Raw genomic sequence first — 20212 nt, 5'->3', positions numbered from 1 at the left:
AACAAGGTGTCGGGTTTCCAATGATTCTCTATGAGGGGACCCCCTGGTGTCACTCACATGCTGCAGGCGAGGTCCACAGGTTCAACTCGGGTAAACCACAGACTGGACAGGGAGGAGAGCCACCTGCGGAACGTAACTACACTGGAGGTTTTGTTCTCCGAGGTCTAGAAGCTGCTGGAGCAGTATGTCTTTAGCCGTCGGATATCTTCATCCTGAGCTTTTGCGGTCAGGGGGTCCTTGGGATTCCCTCTCCAGGCGTCGCCGTGGAGAGGTCAACCCAGGTTGGGCACTTGCTCACAAGTGCCTGGGGATCCTCTCTAGTTGGTGGGGCTGCCTGGACACGGGCTGTGGGCGTCGGGTGCAGAGTAGTCAGGACTCACGTATCTGGAGTGGTGCTGGAGTCCAAGGGTGTTGTTTTTATGTGGACAGGGCCACTGTCCTTGGGAGTTCTCAGTCATCTGTAGTGCAGGGCAGTCCTCTGCAGCTGGGCAGAGGGTGCTGGTCCGCTGGGTGCATCTCCTTCTTTGCAGAGGTTCTCTGAAGCAGGAGACAGGCCGGTAGGGCTAGGGCCAAGTCAGTTGTGTCATCCTTCTTCTCTGCAGGGGTTTCAGCTATGCAGTCCTTCTTCGTCTTGTGAGGTTGCCAGGAATCTGATGACTTGAGTTCAGGGGAGCCCTTAAATACTGGATTCTGATGGATACAACTACCTGTGGATTCCTCACCTAATGAATACTCCCATGGCGCCAGCATTCGACGGAAATCTTCTTCCTAGTCTCTGCACGTCGACGAGGACGTCACTCTAGCCCACGCGACGCCGTCTGACGTCATACAGGCAATAAGAGGTCCTCGACGACGTGCCGACGTCAGTTCCCTTTTTTCCGTGCATTCGAAACGGTTATCTTCGAGGGAGCAACTGTTACTTTCGTGGTTACAGTGTATTTTTTGCTGCGTAGTCCTTCGCTGCAGTAATAATGTCGCAGAGAAAGTCGGGTTTTAAGCCTTGTCGTGAGTGTGGGGGCAAGATGTCAGTTACGGATCCTCACTCCGACTGTCTTTGGTGTTTAAGCTCCGACCACGACGTCTCGACTTGCGATTCATGTCAGCACATGAATCCAAAGGCCCTCAAGGAACGTGAGGCGAAGTTGTTTATGGCGAAGTCGAAGAAAGAAAAACATCATAAGAAGTCTTGTTCGCCAAGGCATCGGCGTCATCGAGACTCCCGGCGCCGTAGAGAATCACGGCGCCATTCGAGCAAGGAGACTCGTTCCAGGTCTTCGGATCGGCGCCGGAGGACTTGGGAGGTCAGTCCCACGGTCACGCCGCATCCATCAACGCCGTTGCCCTCTCCGGCGTCACCGACTTCACCTGGACAGGCGCCGGTGATTGAAGTGGTGCAGCCTCTGGTGTTGTCCCCGGCGTCGCAGACGTCGAGGCCGGCGTCGGGGTCGCCTTCGATACAGGCACCCCAGTATCCGGCTTTTCCCACCCCTGGAGCCGATAGTACCGCATTCCTAAATGCGATGTATACCATCTTCCAACAGATGGCTCCAGGGGGTGCTCCAGCTGGCCCTTTGGTCTTTTCATTGGGTGATCCTGCGCCTCTACGGCCGGCACCCTTTATGCCCTTTCTCCCTTTTGGGAACGTGGGCTCGGCGCCGGTGTCGGCGCCGGTGGCCGCTCCGGTGGCTTCGGAGGGATTGGCCCCGGAGATTCCCATCCCGTCGACGTCGGGATTTCGTCCTGTGACTCCGGTGGGTCCATCCGCTCCGAGTGCTCTTTCATCGGCGCCGAAGTTACCTGTGGCGCCGGACGCGGTGTCGGTGGCTTCTGAAGATCGGCGCCGATCTTCGGCTTCGGCGGAGGCATTGTCGACTCCGCGTATCGAGCAGAGGCTTCATTCGAGGAGACGTGCTCTCCGTTTATTAGAGGAGCAGGAGTACCAACGAGTCCTGGAAGAAGGAGAACTAGAGGACTCGGTTGATGGACTGCATGGTCTAGATACAGCCAGTGGGCTGGACACTTCCCCTGAGTGGGATCTTTCGTCTCCAGGGGAATACACGGAGGAGGCTGCTTCCTTTCACGCAGTGGTACGGAAGGCAGCTAGTTTTCTGGACCTGCCTTTGCCGGTGGCAGAGACAAAACAGAACCTTCTGACAGAGGTGCTTCATCCGGCCTCAGCTGCGGCAGAGCCTATATTGCCCTTTAATGACGCTTTGCTGAATCCGGTGCTAGAGGTGTGGAAGAGACCAGTATCTTCCCCAGCGGTTCATAGAGCCGTAGCCAGGAGGTATCGAGCTGCACCAACTGACCCTGGCTTTCTTTCTAGGCACCCTACACCGGAGAGCTTGGTGGTGCAGGCCTCCTGTTCATCCAAATCAGCGCCTGGTTCTTTCCCGACGGTGCCTGGGGACAGAGACTCGAAGAAACTGGATGCGCAGTCCAAGAAAATCTTTTCGTCCTGCAGTCTGGCGTTGAAGGCCACCAACGCAACTTGTATCCTGGGGAGATATGTTCATGCTCTTATGGAGGACATTTCCTCATCATTTACGGAGCTTCCCCAGGGTCTTTTGGATGTTGTTTCAGATGCCCAGGCTGCTGCGACCCAGATTATTCAGGCTGGGCTGGATACGACCAACTCGGTGGCCAGAGCAATGGGCACGACTGTGGTGGCAAGGAGACAGGCCTGGCTCCGTAATTCGGGGTTTTCTGCAGATGTGCAGTCAACCCTATTGGATCTCCCTTTTGATGGGGACAAGCTGTTTGGCGCCAAGGCAGATTCGGCCTTGGAACGTTTTAAGGAGAGCAGGGCCACAGCCAAATCGCTAGGACTCCAAGCTCCTTCTTCCTCTGCCTCTTCCAGGATTTTCAGGAGGTTTCGGGGATTTGGGCGTGGCTCTTCCTCCTCTTCCTTTCGGGGGAGATTCCAGCAACCTGCCTCTTCCCATCCCTATAGATCTTTTAGAGGGAGAGGGAGGGCCCGCACCAGAGGAGCCTCTCAGCAGCACTCTGCCTCTTCCTCGTCCTCTGGAGGGGTGCAGCAGGGAAAGCAGCCTTAGGCTTCCACCATTTCCCACTCACTCCTCTCCTGTAGGGGGAAGATTACAGCATTTTCTCCGCAAGTGGAAGACTATTACAACGGACACTTGGGTTCTCAGTATTGTGGGAAAAGGCTACACCCTTCCCTTTCGGGAGTTCCCGCCCCTCATCCCGCCCCGCCCATCTTATTGTTCAGAAGAACACCTCCTGTTGCTAGAACAGGAGGTACAAGTCCTCCTTTCAAAGGGCGCGGTAGAGTTGGTCCCAGAGCAGGAAAGGGGTCGAGGTTGTTACTCAAGGTATTTCCTGATTCCCAAGAAGGATGGTCGGTTGAGACCAATCCTGGACCTGAGGATCTTGAATTGGTTCCTCAAACAGGAAAAGTTCAAGATGCTGACCCTAGCTCAGGTGCTTTGGGCGTTGAACAAGGAAGATTGGATGGTGTCTGTCGACTTGCAGGATGCTTACTTTCATATCCCGATACTCAAGTCACACAGGAAGTATCTCCGGTTTATGGTGGGATCGCAGCACTATCAGTTTGCGGTCCTTCCGTTTGGTCTTACTTCAGCACCTCGAGTCTTCACGAAGGTGATGTCGGTGGTTGCGGCAGAGCTCAGAAGGAAGGGGATAGCAGTATTCTCTTACTTGGACGACTGGTTGATCAAAGCCAAGTCGTCGGAGCTTGTGTCGCATCATCTGCAGTCAACGACTCAGTTGTTGTTCGACCTGGGTTTTTCGGTGAACGAGCCCAAATCTCACCTGGAGCCCTCTCAGCGCCTCCTGTTCATAGGGGCAGTACTGGATACAACATTGAGTTGAGCCTTTCCTCCGCCTCAGCGGATTCAAGATATTCAGGAATTGGTTCCAATGTTTCGAAATGGAGCGGTAGTTCCAGTCCTCAAGGTCCTTCGTCTGCTCGGTCTGTTTGCCTCCTGCATTCTGTTGGTCACGCATGCTCGCTGGCACATGAGGGCTCTTCAGTGGTGCCTCCGAAGGCAGTGGTCTCAACACAAAGGAGATCTAGAAGGTGCTGTCAAGATCTCCAGAGATGCTGCTGTGGACTTGAAGTGGTGGATTGCGAGCAACAATCTTTCACAAGGAAAGCCGTTCGCGCAGTCGCCACCAGTGGCCACGGTCATAACGGATGCTTCCATTCTAGGGTGGGGAGCTCATCTGGGGGATCTGGAGATCAAAAGCCTTTGGTCTCCAGAGGAGCAGATGTTTCATATCAATCTGTTAGAGTTACGGGCTGTACGTCTGGCTCTCAAGGCCTTCCTCCCTTCCCTTCGTGGTCAGTCGGTACAGGTCCTGACGGACAATACTACCACGATGTGGTACATAAACAAACAGGGAGGAGTAGGGTCGTACCTTCTCTGCAGAGAAGCTCTTCGACTATGGTCTTGGGCAAAGGACCATCAGATTTGCTTGGTAGCAAATCATCTGGCCGGGGTCTTGAATGTACGTGCGGACAGTCTCAGTCGCCAATTCTCGGCCGACCATGAGTGGCGTCTCCATCCAGATCAAGTCCGTTTAATCTTCCAGATGTGGGGGTTTCCTCGGATAGATCTGTTTGCCACTCGGGAGAACGCGCATTGTCCGTTATTCTGCAGCCTCCAGTATCCGATGCAGGGAGCGTTAGGGGACGCGTTTCAAATAACCTGGTGCGGCCAGTTGCTTTACGCGTTTCCTCCCATACCCTTGATTCCTCGAGTATTGAGGAAGATTCGCCAAGACCGGGCGCTAGTCATCTTAATAGCTCCGGATTGGCCAAGGAGGGTGTGGTACTCCGACCTTCTCCAACTCTCAATGTGCCCTCCGCTCCGTCTCCCTTTCAGGGCAGACCTCCTCTCGCAGTCGCAGGGGCAGGTTTTACACCCCAACCTCCAGAGTCTGCACCTACATGTCTGGAGATTGAACGGGGCAACCTGAGTTCCTTCTCTCTCCCGCCTGATGTAGTGGATGTTATATTAGCGGCCAGGCGACACTCCACTAAATCTATCTGCGCTAATAGGTGGTCTAAATTTGTTGCGTGGTGTGGAGAGAGGCAGATTGATCCCTTACATGCTCATCTATCGGACGTTTTGTCTTTTGCTCTCTCTCTAGCGCAGAAAGGTTGTGCAGTGGCTACCATTAAGGGTTATTTGTCGGCCTTGTCAGCCTTCATTTGTCTTCCAGACCAACCATCGTTATTTAAATCCCCTATTGTTATCAGATTCTTGAAAGGTCTTCTAAATAAATATCCTCCAAAACCATTCGTTATGCCGCAATGGGATTTGTCCTTGGTCCTGACTTTCCTTATGGGGTCCCCTTTTGAGCCTATGCATTCTTGCCCCTTAAGGTATTTGGTTATAAAAACAGTTTTCCTGGTAGCGATAACATCTGCAAGGAGAGTGAGTGAGTTGCAGGCCTTATCGGTAAAGCCCCCTTATACAACTTTTTATGGGGATAAGGTGGTGTTGAGGACCAAGGCTGCTTTCCTCCCGAAGGTTGTTTCACCCTTCCATTTGGCTCAGACAATTACTTTGTCCACGTTCTATCCTCCGCCTCATCCTTCTAAAGAGGAAGAAAGACTGCACCGTCTGGACCCAAAGAGGGCGTTGAGCTTCTTTATTGATAGAACAAAGGATTTCAGGCTGGAGGATCAGCTGTTCATCGGGTACGTGGGCAAGAGGAGAGGAAAGGCAGTCCACAAGAGAACACTCTCCAGGTGGGTGGTTCTTTGCATTAAAATCTGTTACTCTTTGGCAAAGAAGGACCCTCCTGAGGGCATTAGAGCTCATTCCACCAGAGCTAAGTCGGCCACTTCGGCCTTGGCCAGGGGTGTTCCTGTGGTTGACATCTGCAAGGCCGCAACTTGGTCGTCCCTTCACACTTTTGCGAAACATTACTGTTTGGACTCTGAGGTCAGAAGGGACGGCCATTTTGCACGGTCAGTGCTGCAGGATTTCTTGGTTTGACCATTTAGGCACCCGCCACCGGGCGTGGTACTGCTTTGGGACTCTATTCATTAGGTGAGGAATCCACCGGTAGTTGTATCCATCAGAAGAACGAGTTACTTACCTTCGGTAGCGACTTTTCTGGTGGATACATTAGCTACCTGTGGATTCCTCACGGTCCCACCCGCCTCCCCGTTGCCTTTCTGGTCTTACCAAGTAATCCTTGAGTGCGCTCCTCTTGGTCTTCAAGGTTGCAATAGACGTTGTATATATGGATACGTGTGTATATTATCTGTATATATATATATATATATATATATATGTATATATCTTTGTGTACATACATGATTTGCATATATTTGTTCGTTATATTAAATTTACAGCTATTCATTGCAATATTGTGTATTTTACAAGGTTATGGGATGTTGCCTTGCTCTTTCATTGCATTGGGTGGTTGTTCTCATGCACGTAAAAAATGTTGGTACTGACGTCGGCACGTCGTCGAGGACCTCTTATTGCCTGTATGACGTCAGACGGCGTCGCGTGGGCTAGAGTGACGTCCTCGTCGACGTGCAGAGACTAGGAAGAAGATTTCCGTCGAATGCTGGCGCCATGGGAGTATTCATTAGGTGAGGAATCCACAGGTAGCTAATGTATCCACCAGAAAAGTCGCTACCGAAGGTAAGTAACTCGTTCTTTAGGGGCATTTCAGGGGTCAGAGGGCACTAGCCAATGGCTACTGTCCCTGAAGGTGGCTACACCCTTCCTGTGCCCACTCCCTTTGGGGAGGGGTGGTACATTCCTAACCCTATTGGTCCCTGTCCTCCAAACCAAGAGGGAGGATTCTGCAGTGAGGGGGTCACCTCCACTCTGGACACCTTAAGGGTGGCCCTAGCTGAGGTGGTCACTCCTCCCTGTTTTCCCTAATTTTCCCACCGGACTTGCAGCCAAACGTGGGGCTTTGTCTGAGGGGCGGGCAGCTCCACTAGCTGGAGTGCCCTGGTGCAGTGTAACACGAGGCTTGAGCCTTTGAGGCACACTGCCAGGTGTTACAGAAACTGCAGGGGGGAGGTGTTTAGCACCTCCACCCAGGACAGGCTTTGTTTCTGGCCACAGAGAACACAAAGGCTCTCACCCCATGTGGTCAGAAACTCGTCTGGAAGTGTCAGGCTGGCACAGACTGGTCAGTCCTGCACTAGCAGTTTGGCTGACATACAGGGGGCATCTCTAAGATTATTTTTTTGTGCTGAGAAGTTTGATACCAAACTTCCCAGTATTCAATGAAGGCATTATGGAGCTGTGCAGTTTGTAATGACAAACTCCCAGACCAAATACTCAGTATGACTATACTGCAGTTACAATGTCTAAGAATGGACTTAGACCCTCTAGGGGCATATTGGTTATGCGGCTATGCCCTCACTGTAGTATAGTGCACCCTGCCTTAGGGCTGTGAGGCCTGCTAGAGGGGTGACCTATCCATGCCACAGGCAGTGGTTTGTGGGCATGGCACCCTGGGAGGGGTGCCCTGTCGACTTTGCCTTTTTCTCCCCACCAGCACACACCAGCTGCAGTGGCAATGTGCATGTGCTTGGTGAGAGGTCCCCAGGATAGCATAATACATGCTGCAGCCCATGGGGACCTTCTCTGGCCACAGGGCAGTTGGTACCAGGGGTAACTTTTACAAGGGACTTAACTATGTGCCATGGGTGTGCCAATTGTGAACACAAAGGTACAGATTTTGGGAAAGAACACTGGTGCTGGGGCCTGGTTAGCAGGATCCCAGCACACTTTCAATCAAAGTTGGCATCAACACTAGGCAAACAGTGGGGGGTAACCATGTCAACAGTGGCACTTTCCTACACTGTTTGTTTTTTTCCTTTTGTCCTGCAAGGACTTGCAGTGGGCACTCATGTGTTGTCTGTTGGCCCTTTCAGCCTTTTTGAGTTTTCTGGACCCACTCTTCTTATTCAGATCACCTATTGTGATGTGTTTTCTCAAAGGTTTGGCCCACAAGTTTCTTCCTAATACTTTTATAATGCCATAGTGGGATTATTAATCTGATAGAGACTTCTAGTTGCAGATTCCCTACCTTAAAATTTCCCCCAGTTGTCAGTCTGGATCCTGAGATTGTTTTCTCGAGCAGTACCCCTGGGCGCCGTTAGATGGCATTTCCCGGCTCCATGTCCGTTGTTGGTGTTGTGTGTGCCAGAATGACATCACACGACCAATTATGTCAGTTCTTTTCTTTCTGCGCCAGCCTTAAACAGATCTGAAGATGAACTACTCCTACAGCCATTTTTTGACTGGACTTTTGAAATTTGTCTAAGCTTTTTTTCTTTTTTTACAATCCTGGTGCGTCCAGATGTCATCACGGAAGAGCGGGTTCAAGCCCTGCAACTCCTGTCATCGGGTGATGTCCATGACAGATCCGCACCTTGTGTGTTAGTGGCATTTCGAGTGCTATCATGACCCAAATTTGTGCTCCAAGTGCCGCGATATGAATCTGAATGTTTTGAAGGAGCTGTCCCTAAAGCTTATTGCGGCTCGGCGCTAGGCTCTGGGTTGCTTCCGATCTCGGTCGAGAGGAAGGGCCAGAGAACAGTCACAGATACCCCAATGTTCCTCGTCCCACTCAAAATCCTCAGGAGGATTAGGTAAGCACAAGAAGAAGTCGAAAATGAACAAGCAATTTTAGACTTCACCCCGTCGGTCAGCGAACGTGATGCAGGAAAAGAAGCATCTTCACTTTAGGCCTCCATCCTTGGAGCCTGCTTCTGAGTCGAGTCCGGGCCTCCACAAGTTTCTAGGACCCGGAGCCACCCCCAGCCCAAGTTCATGAGTTCTACAAAGCCATGTGCCTCGTAGTCGACCAGTCTGACTCCACCAGAGCACCTTCAGGCCCCGTGGACTCAGCAGGGTCCCCCTTGGCTTCAGTGCCGGCGGATTCGGCCTTGGCTCCAGAGGGCACCCAGGGATCTGTTCCCAGATTGAAACCATTATCAGCCATGCTATCTTGAACTTCCCCGACTACAATTCCGACATCGAACCTTCTGGCGCTTAAGTGTCCCTGGTCGGCGTCAACCCCATCCTCATTGCCGACTCTGACACGGAGCTGGACTGGCTTCGCATGACACCCAAATCTGACTTCAGCAAGGGGCTTTCTCCCTAGGTGGGATCCTGACCCTTATTCTTATGTGCTGGGGTTTGGTGAGGACTGGGAGGCGTTGCTAGACCCTTCAGACTACCAGCTTGAAGACCCTATGGACTGGCGTATGGACCTGGGTGAAGTCAGTGGTCTGGACACTTCCTTTGACACTGGCATGCTTTCTCCTAATGACCCACTGTTTCTTAAACAACACCCGACCCCTGAGAGCTTTGTTATCCAAGCCTCGACATCTCTAGGCGCATTCCCTTCTGCACCCCCAGAAAGGGAATCCAAAAAGCTGGCTCAGCTTGGGAAGAGGATGTTTTCTTCCTCCAACCTGGCATTGAGGTCCATGAACACTGTATGTGTTTTGGGCCGTTACATCCATACTGTATGGGACACAGTTGCGCAGGTGCTGCCACAGGTCCCAGAGAATGCCCGTGCCATTGTCTCCCAATCTGTTGCTGATGGGAGAGATGCTGCGAAGTTCACAATACATTGTGGACTGGATACGACCGACTCACTAGGTAGATTGGTTGAATCGACTGTGGCATTGAGGTGCCACGCTTGGTTGAGAACGTCTGGCTTTTTTGGGGGATGTCCAATCCACACTTATGGACATGCCCTTTAATTGCACCCATCTCTTTGGAGACAAAGCAGACTCGGCGCTCAAATGCTCTTAGGAGTCCCGGGCTACGGCCTGGTCCTTCAGCCTCGCAGCTGTCTCTCGCCCACCTCAGTGTGCTTTTTGCCCCTTTTGTTGCTACGGAAGGGGTGCTCAACGACGTCCTTTTCCCTCCAGACTCCGTGCCACGCGTGCTGCCCAGCATTTGCGTGGCCGGGGATGTGGGTTCCAACGTCCTCATGTATCAGGGGGTCATGGGTCTGCCTAGTCCACCGCCCCCCTAATCCCCTACTGCAGCCTCCAAGCCTTCCTTGTCTTCTTCTTCCTCATCAGGGACCAGTTGGAGGCAGGATTTGCCATCATCTGCCCTGCTGGGAATCCATCACGTCAAACAAGTGGGTTTTGCAATTAGTCCAAAGGGGTTACTCCCTCCCTTCCAAGACATCCCTCTAACCATGCCACCGTCCTATGATCGGATGATGGAGGATCAATTGGCACTTCTACGCAAGGAGGTTACAGCTCTCCTGGCCAAGGAAGCCATAGAGAGGGTCCCTGTGCGCACAAATCGAGTGGAGCTAGACTGGCGACGTCAGCAGCTGTGACTAGACTGAGGCTGAGCGGGGCCCGAACCGCCTGCCATGGAGCCCACCAGTGGCTGGGCCTGAGGACTCTGAAGAGGAGGGGTTGCTAGGCCCAGGCCCTGATCCTCACCCACACTCACAAAGCACTGCATAACACCAGACCAGAATACCTCAACAGATGACTCTCCTTCTACACCCCAACCCAGCATCTCCGCTCCGCCGACCTCGCCCTCGCAGCCATCCCACACGTCCACAGAACTACAACCGGTAGTAGATCATTCTCGCACCTCGCTGCGAAAACGTGGAACACTCTTCCCACCCACCTGCGCCAGACCAAAGACCTCCTTACCTTCAGGAAACTTCTCAAGACCTAGCTGTTCGAGCAGTAGCAGCAGCTCCCCCGCCCCTCCTCAGCGCCTTCAGACCCTCACGGGTGAGTAGTGCGCTTTACAAATTCCTCATTGATTGATTGTGTCAGAAGTAGGTTGTGGTTGTTATTCCTGCTACTTTCTGGTGCCCAAAAAGGACAAGGGCCTCCGCTCAATCCTAGTTCTCTGGTCCCTCAATCCCTTCCTCAGGAAGTAGAAGTTCTAAATGCTCACTGTGGCTCAGGTCCTAACTACCCTGGTCCCAGAAGACTGGATGGTAGTGTTGAACTTGCAAGACGCATATTTCCGTTTTCCCGTCCTGCTTGCCCACAGGCGCTACTTGCAGTCCACAGTAGGCCACGAGCATTTTCAGTTTACTGTGCACCCCTTTGGCTTTACCAGCACCCCTCCGGTACTCACCAAAGTGATGGTGGTAGTTGCAGCTCATATGCACAGATCAGGGGTTTCAGGCTTCCCCTACCTGGATGACTGGCTGTTGAAGGCGGGATTGCCCCAGGGTGTTGTTTCCCTCCTTCAGACTACAGCAGACCGCCTGCATTCACTGAGTTCACTATAAGCATGCCTGACTTCCTCTTAGACGCTCCCCTTCATCTAAACTGTTCTGGACACAGTGCAGTTTTGGACCTATCCTCCAGAGCAGTGAGTCTAGGATATTCAGGCTATGATACCGATGTTTCAGCCTCTATCCTGCATTTCGGTGAGCATGACTCTGAGGCTGCTGAGCGTCATGGCCTCCTGCATCCTGCTGGAGACACATGCTAGATGGCATATGTGTACTCTGCAGTGGGACCTAAAGTTCCAGTGGGTGCAGCATCAGGGGAATCTCTCCAACATGGTCTAGATCTCAGAGGGAACTGCACAAGATCTGTAGTGGTGGCTCTTGAACAGCAATTGGGTCAGAGGCAGATCTCTCTCTCTTTTCCAACCAGATTTGACATTTGTGACAGATGCATCACTCCTGGGATGGGGCGGCCACATGGGAGAGGCAGAGATCAGAGGCGCCTGGTCTCTAGTGGAGTCTGGGCTCCACATCAGTCTTTTGGAGCTCAGGGCAGTCAGGCTAGCATTGAAAGCATTCCTTCCCTCTTGCTGAGGGAAAGTACTGCAGGTGTTAATGGACAACACCACCATCATGTGGTACTGCAACAAGCAAGGTGGGGTTGGGTTGTGGCTCCTTTGTCAGGAGGCTCTGTGCCTCAGGACATGGCCAGAACATCGGGGCATTTCCCTGTTGGTTCAACACCTGGCAGGCTCTCTGAACACCATTGCGGACAAACTCAGCTGTCAGTGCCTGGTCGATCACAAATGGCGTCTCCACCCAGAGGTGGCACAAGGTCTCTTTTAGCAATGAAGAGAGCCTTGGTTAGATCTTTTTGCCTCCTCAGAGAATGCACAATGTCAGCTGTTTTGCTCATTAGTCTTTCCAAGGTGGCACTCGCGCAGCGGCGCTTTTCGTCTCAAGTGGACCTGAGGTCTCCTGTACGCCTTTCCACATATACCACTTCTGCCCAGAGTTCTGAAGAAGATCAAGAACAACCTGGCTCAAGTAATCCTTGTGGCTCCGGACTGGGCATGAAGAGTCTGATATACCAAGCTATTGAGCTATTGAGCATGGCCCTCGATCCTCTGATCAGACTGCCCCTTCGGGAGGATCTTCTGTTGCAGCAACAGAGGACAGTTCTCCACCCGAACCTGTCCAGTTCCCGCCTACCTACCTGGAGATTGAGCAGTGGCAGTTGACAGCCTTTGAACTTCCGCTTGAAGTTTGTGACATTATCTTGGCAGCCAGGAAGCCTTCCACCAAAATAGTATACACCTGTTGATGGACCAGATTTGTGCATGGTGCACAGACAAGTCTTTTGAGCCCCCTCTCTGCCCCTTTATCTGAGATCCTCTTGTTTATACTTTATTTAGCCCAGCAGGGCTCTGCTTTGAGCACCCTCAGAGGTTATTTGTCTGCTATCTCTGCTTTTCTGAGATTACCTGACCAACCCTCCTTGTTTAAGCCTCCTATTGTTAGTAGATTCCTGAAGGGCCTGACCCATATGTTACCTCCTTCACTGTTCATATTTCCCCAATGGGATCTGAATCTGGCTTCTAATGTGTTCTCCTTTTGAGCCATTTCAAAACTGTCCACAAACAGTCTTTCTTGTAGCCATCACTTCTACCCGCGGGTGAGTGAGCTGCAGGCCCTTTTTTCGAAGCCACACTTCCTTTCCATCTATCCTGACAAGGTGGTGTCTTGTACCAGGGCTTCCTTTTACCAAAAGAGGTCATGTTCTTTCATGTAGGCCAGTCCATCACCTTGCCTGTTTTTTACTCAGAGTTCCGGGTGTATGATCAACTCTTTGTGGGTTATGTGGGTTCGCAGAAAGGTCGGGCAGTGCAGAAGAGGACCATCTCCAGATCGGTCGTTCTCTGCATTATAATGTGCTACGCAAGAGCTAAGAAGCAACCCCCAAATGGTTTTCATGCTCACTCTACCAGAGCAACAGCTGCAGCCATTGCGTTGGCACGCGGAGTTCTAGACCTGGACATCTATCAGGCAGATTGCACACGTTCAGCAAACACTACTGCCTGGACAATCAGGTCCAAAGGGATGGGTATTTTTCCCGTTTGGTCCTGCAGGACCTCTTAGTATGATCATGGTTCGCAGACCCATCTCTGGGGAAGGTTTTGATTGAGTATCTATTCTAAGGTAAGGAATCTGCAATTAGGTGTCTCTATCAGATGAACAAGTTACTTACCTTTGGTAACGCATTATCTCGTAGAGACATATTCTAGTTGCAGATTCCTTACCGACCCATCCATCCTCCCCGCTTTTAGAACTGATTTCTAGGGAAAGGGTCTTCCCCCTTAAGGGCCCTAGTTCTGACGCACCAGTGGTCAGTGTTCTTCATGGCTCTACACTTCTGGCGTGGGAAGTCATGAAAAGAAACTGATGTCAGCTCGCCAGGGTGGTGCCTATATAGGAACCACTACATCATTCTGGTGCACACAATGCCAGCGATGGACGCAGAACCGACCGATGCTGCCTAACGACGTGCAGGGGTACTGCTCGGAAAAAAAATCTCTGGATCCAGACTGAAACCTGGGGGAAATTCAAGGTAAGGAATCTGCAACTAGAATATGTCTCAACTAGATAATGCATTACCGAAGGTAAGTAACTTGTTCATTAGGTCTTTATGCTCAATATGTGTATCCCTTTTGAGCTATTACAAAGGTGTCCCCTTTGTCTCTTGACCATGAAGACGGTCTTTCTCATCAGGATCACCTCAGCTCGTTATATGAATGATTTTCAAGCCAGAGAAGCTTAGCCACCCTACACCTCATCTCCTGGATAATTTGGCACCGCGGACTAGAGCGGATTTCGGTTGCAAGTTGTGAGTTCCTTTGGCATTGGAAAGTCCATTATTCTTCCAATGTTCTTTGCCCCACTACACCCCTTGAAAGAGGAGAAGAGACTCCATCACATGGATCCAAACTACTGCTCAGCTTTAACACTGATCATACCGAAGATCAGCTTTTTGTTGAGTTCTCTGGGGCACAGTAAAGCAAGGCGGAGATGAAAAGGTCTGTTCAGGAAGATAGTCTTCTGCATTAAGATTTTCTACATGATGGCCAAGAAACAGCCTCCAGACTGGATAAAAGACCCATTACACCAGGGCCAAAGCTGCTATTACCACTGCATTGGCACATGGTGTGCCTTTCTTGGCATCATTGCACACATTCACAAAACACTAATGCCTTGACAACAAGGTCCGACCGGAAGGCGATTTTGGCTGTTCAGTCCTGCATTACCTTTTAGTCTGTCATTCCAGCACCTGTTGAGGAGGTACTGCTTGGATATCTGTTTGCAAGGTGAAGAATCTGCATTTAGAAGCAATCATCAGAAGGACAAGTTACTTACCTTTGATGGTGGATATTCTTTCTATCAACAGATTCCTCACCACCTTCCCACCAGCTGGCTCTGTGGAATGGACTTTTCTCCATGTTGCAAAGGTCCCAAATTAGAGATCTGCACACTGGCACAAAGTTTGTTTTTATACTACATGTCTGAGGGGGCAGACGGTGTCCAGAAAGAAACTGACATTAGGATGTTTACATAACTATATGTGACTCTAGCTGTCACTCCTGGGGCAAAGATTTTTAAACATCTAATGCACTTCACTCTTAGTGGTCCCTACATTGCTGAGTCTGTGAGTCCCTTGTTTGTCCTGCCCCTGGAACACAAGAATAGGGGGGAAAGCCTTTGAATAGGGAACCAAGAATGGAGATAGACAAGAAATTCTATCCAGTCATGAGGAACGGACTGACTCAAAGTTCAATCTCTGCATTGTATTGTAGGAAATAGCTATGTAGATGGTCCTCAGTGGCGTTTTAACTAGTAGCAAGAAACCACTGACAGACAAGTGTGCTGGATGCCCCAGAAAAGAAAAATCTGAGAAATGTGTTTGCATCAGCCTGGTTTCTGATGCGGAGCTCCTAATGGAGCGCTGAAATAAGGTTTTTTAACCTTGCTATTGTGAAGATGTTATCCTGTCCCACAATGTGGCGAGCATTCTGACTTCTTGTGCACATTTTGCTTAGAGTTGACTCTTCAGAGTATAGGATGTGAATCTTACTGCAAGTGTCCTTAGACAGTGAACTGCGGACAGGTCACATATGCACTTCCACATGCTGAACAAGAAAGTAATTTTCTTTGCATTGAAAGCTCTGGAGCTCTGGAGGGTTGATAGCGCAGACCATGGCTCTCATATGTGTTTCAAAGAGAAGATGAGGGAGTCGGCAATCAGGCATGGCTTGTTTCTGTTGGTCTCCCATATTTCAGGTTTTAAAAACACCAGAGTAGAGTAATGAGTCGCCTTTAATCACTTCATGAGTGGAAACTTACCACAAAGGGACTGATTTATATCTTTACTGCCAAGATCATGGTCCGCTTGTAGGAAGCTGGCCGGTGTGTGGTGAGCACCTATGGTGTTATCACCTTATACCAGGTCCAGGCAACCCCTACTAGTGAAGTGTAGGCAGTGACTACGAAGCCAGGGCTCTCCAGAGATAACTGTGGATGAGCAGCCAAGACTTATCTTGGGGACATACAAAGCTTATTCAGTACCACTATAGTCACACAGCACTTACACACATGAAAGAACCACACAGTGTTACAAAAAATAAAGGTACTTTATTATGGTAACACAAATACTAGAATACTGAATGTTGGTAATCCACCAACTGGAGGTAAGTAAACACACTATTATATACACATTAGCAATCAGTAAGGTGCGTAGAAAGCAATAGGCATTGGCAATAGCAATAGAAATTCTTGTAGGCCCTAGGGGAGGGCCAAACCATATACTAAGTAAGTGGCATAAGAGATAGAGTCCCCCACCCAAGGATGTGGAATTGTTAGATGGGAGCTGGAAGAACTAGGGACACCAAGAGGTGAGTACCAGAGTGACCCCCAGCAACCAGGAGAGCAGAGGCAAGTACCTGGTTTTCCCCAAACCCAACTGGAAGACTTTGGAAAAGGATTGTGCAAGACCCAAACAAGACTGGAAGAACCCAAAGGTGGATTCTGGCAGAAGAGGAACTGCAAAGGAAGGGGACCAAGTGCAGTTTGTGATGGAGTGTCCGGTTGTGGCAGGAGCCCCTACCCACACTTTCTTGGATGCAGGACAAGGCCGACTAGGGACGAAGAAGCCCAGCAGTAAAGCACAAGAGATGAGGAAGAGTTCCTGAAGTGATGAGGATGGTGTCCAATGTCCTCTGTCGGGTTGCAGTCGGTCAGTGGTGCTGGAGAACCACCAACAAGCCTTAGCAAATGCAAAAGAAGAAGAAGATGAGTTACAAGGCTGAAGAGGACCAGCAAGGCCCAGGGACTCGACCCAAGGAGTGGAGTCTGGGGTCACCCTCAGTAGTCAGTAGAGTTACAAGAAGAGGAGGCAGCCCCCATAGGGAACCCACTGGCAGAAGGCACAGCAGTCGCAGTGAGGCCCTCTCAGCAAACCTGAAGAGGAATCCCATGTCGCTGGAGCAGCAGGCAGGAGACTGTGCTTTGCAATAAGAAGTGATGGGGGCCAGGGTTACACAGAGCCTGAAGATTGCTTGGAAGAGGAGCAAACAAGCCTTGGTAGCTGCAAGAGTTGCAGTGCACAGGGGTACTGTCCTTCAAGCAGAGGCAAGAGCTTTCTGTCTCCCAAATTGTACAGCTGGCAGAGAGGACCAAGGGGACCACTACAGATCCCCACCTGTGATGCAGGATCCATGCATTTCCGGAGGAGGGCAGATCCATGCAGCCGGTTGTCATTGCAGTTGGTGCCTGCAGATGCAGGGGAGTGACTCCTTCACTGCAAGAGAGATTCCTTCTTATGTCTTGTGCAGACTGAAGACTCGCCGCCCTTAGAGAATGCATAGCCGTGGAAATGTTGCAGTTGCAGAAAGGAGCCGGAGAAACAATGTTGCAGAGCGAAGCTGTCACTGAAGTTGCAGATTGTTGGTTCCTTGAGGGTGCAGTTTCTGTCCCAGTGGCCAGAAGACGAACTAAACGATGCAGAGGAGTCCTGCTGGAATCTTGCACATCGAATCTGAGGACCCACCCAAGAGGGAGACCCTAATTCACCCTGGAAGGGGGATTGGTCACGTAGCAGGGTGACCACCTATCAGGAGGGGGCTGTGACATCACCTACCTGACCTTGCCACTCAGATGCTCCCAGGGGCCTCCGCCTACCTTGGATTCAAGATGGCAAATCAAGTAGCCACCTGGAGGCACTCTGAGCACCATCCTTGGGGTGGTTAATGGACAAGAGAGTGGTCACTCCCCTTTCCTTTGTCCAGTTTCATGCCAGAGCAAGTACCAGGGGTTCCTAGACTGTTGAAAACCGGTTTTTGCAAGGAGGGCACCAAATGCGCCCTTCAAAGCATAATGGTGGCTTGGGGGGCTACCCCTCCCAAGCCATGTAGCACCTATTTCCAAGGGGAGAGGGTGTTGCCTCCCTCTCTCAAAGGAAATCCTTTGTTCTGCCTTCCCCTGCCTGAGCTGGTCATGCAGCAGGAGGGTAGAAACCTGTCTGTGGGGTGGCAGCAGCCCAGGATGCCCGGAAAACCCCAGGAGACTGGTAGGAGCAATACTGGGGGTCCTCTAAGGAGTCCCTAGAGTGCATGGAATCATACAACCAATACTGGCAACAGTATTGGGGTATGGTTCCGACATGTTTGATACCAAACATGCCCAGGTTCGGAGGTACCATTATGTAGCTGGACATAGGTAGTGACCTATGTCCAGTACATGGTTAAAATGGCTTCCCCCTGCACTTACGAAGTCCATTGCAATTCAACTGGAGTTCGTACACAGGTACCTGCACCCTGCAATCTGGGCTAGGAGGGCCTACCGTAGGGATAACTTACAGTGACCTAGTGTAAGCTGGCACCTTTTCATGCAGGCTGCAATGGCAGGCCTTCAGACACATTTTGCAGGGGCTCCCATGGTTGGCACAATACATGCTGCAGCCCATGGGGAACCCCTAGTGACCCAATGCCCTGGGAACCATATACTAGGTGCTTATATGGGGGCACCAGCATGCCAATTGTGGGGTGTGCAAAGTTGTAGGCAAACAATTTTAGAGGGAGAGTGCACAATCACTGGAGTCCTGGTTAGCAGGGTCCCAGTGAAAACAGTCAAAGCATACTGACAGCTGGCAAAAAGTTGGGGTAACCGTGCCAAAAAGAGGGTACTTTCCTACACCCCTCGTCTGACTTACAAAGGGGGCGGCCAATAGTTTGTCCATTGCAGAGAATATTCTGTCTCCTCCGTGGTCAGACTTCTCTGACGGCCCAAAGGAGTAGGGGCAGTCAAGAGAATCGGCTATATGTCTGACCACCTAAATTAGATGGACAAACATATTGACGTTTTTTACTGTCTGTCACTGACAGGCAAACCCTGGCGGTAAGGAGCAGTAAAAAACTATAAAATAACCCCCCACACCATGGGAGGTAACTTACATGGCGATGGAGGTGATTTCTAATTTTCAAAAAGAAAATACCGCTTCTGGTGCAGGGGTGCCTGCTTTGGCGCTAGGCAGCAATTTGTGCACCAGCGTGGGGGGGAAAGGACAGAAGTGTGCTGTATCTTGTAGATATGGCGCATTTCTGCTCTTTCCCCGTGCCGCATGGCAGCACTGAAAGGCACTTGCTGCCCCGCCTTGTGCAACAGGCCTCATAAATGAGGCCCTGTATTGTTAGATTTCTTTACAAAGCCACATAAAGTGGCCCGAATCGCACCTTGAATGAGACTGTAATTCTTACGGAAGCCTTTTGGTTGTCCTTGTGACAGCTTGCCTGACGTAAAAACAACGTAAAAGGCTTAGTAAATCTGGGCCCCATTCTTTAGGAACCATGCTCAAATTTAAGTGATTGTTGGGAAGGATGCAGCATCTCCCCTCCATCAGCAACTTTGCTTGTTGCCCTGCTTTGGGTGAAACTTTACTAAAAATACCCCTTAGGGTTCATTCACTGTGGCCTCTGCACATAGTGTACACATGCCTGGCCGCTGCCCGGACTTCCTTCACCAGAGCTCAGTGCAGAAGGAAATGTCAGAGGACCTGCTACTGGTCTTTAATTGAGAGATTAAACTCGCTCACTTTATCATTTATAATCTTTTCTTGTCATGAAGCTGATTCAGATATGCAGGTAGTGTTTTAAATATTTTGTAAGTCGCGGTATTTCTGACCACTTTCTTAAAAGCATCTCACATATAATGTTGTTTGACACTCCAGCTATGTAAAGCCTGTTGGCATATTTAACAAGATTGTGTAAAAATGTATTTACATTCTTGCTGCAAGGTGCCATTTAGCAATAGTTGTGGTAACATAGAGCTTCATACAGTTTTACGTGTAAAAGTATACCGCTGGCTAGCGCCATTCCTGGACCCTGGTCAGGCACCATTTTTATGGAATGGCAGTAGCCGGTGCCAATGCCCGGTTAGCGTCATTATAAATGACGCTAAGGCATAAGGGGAACCGGAGGTTGTGCGCTGAATTTGGCGCTACACTGTTTAGAGGCTAAAAAATGCCTCTAAGCAGAGTAACGCCATTTTCTGGCGCACAACCCCCATGGAAATGGCTCCTGTCTTAGTAAAGACAGGAGTCATGCCTACCACCCCAATGGCCATGCCCAGGGGACAAATGTCCCCTGGGCATGACCACTGGGGCCAGTGCCATGCAGGGGGCCCCAAGCTAGGGCCCCCAAGGGGGAAAATAAAATAAAAAAATACTTACCGTGACTTACCTGGGATGGGTCCCCCATCCTGTGGTGTCCCTCTGGTGTGGGTGGGGGTGCCCCTAGGGACAGCGGAGGGCACCTGTGGGCTCTTTCCATGGTCTCTGAATAGGTCCCCTAAGGCCTGCACATACCCAGGTGTTAAATAATGGCACCAAGCAAGCTTAGCGCCATTATTTAAGTCCCCCATCCCCCTGTGCTTGATTTTAGCACGGGGGATAAATATA

This window comes from Pleurodeles waltl, chromosome 3_1 (genome assembly GCF_031143425.1).
Source record: "Pleurodeles waltl isolate 20211129_DDA chromosome 3_1, aPleWal1.hap1.20221129, whole genome shotgun sequence".
NCBI lineage: Eukaryota > Metazoa > Chordata > Amphibia > Caudata > Salamandridae > Pleurodeles > Pleurodeles waltl.
Note: the sequence above shows the minus strand (reverse complement) of the source record.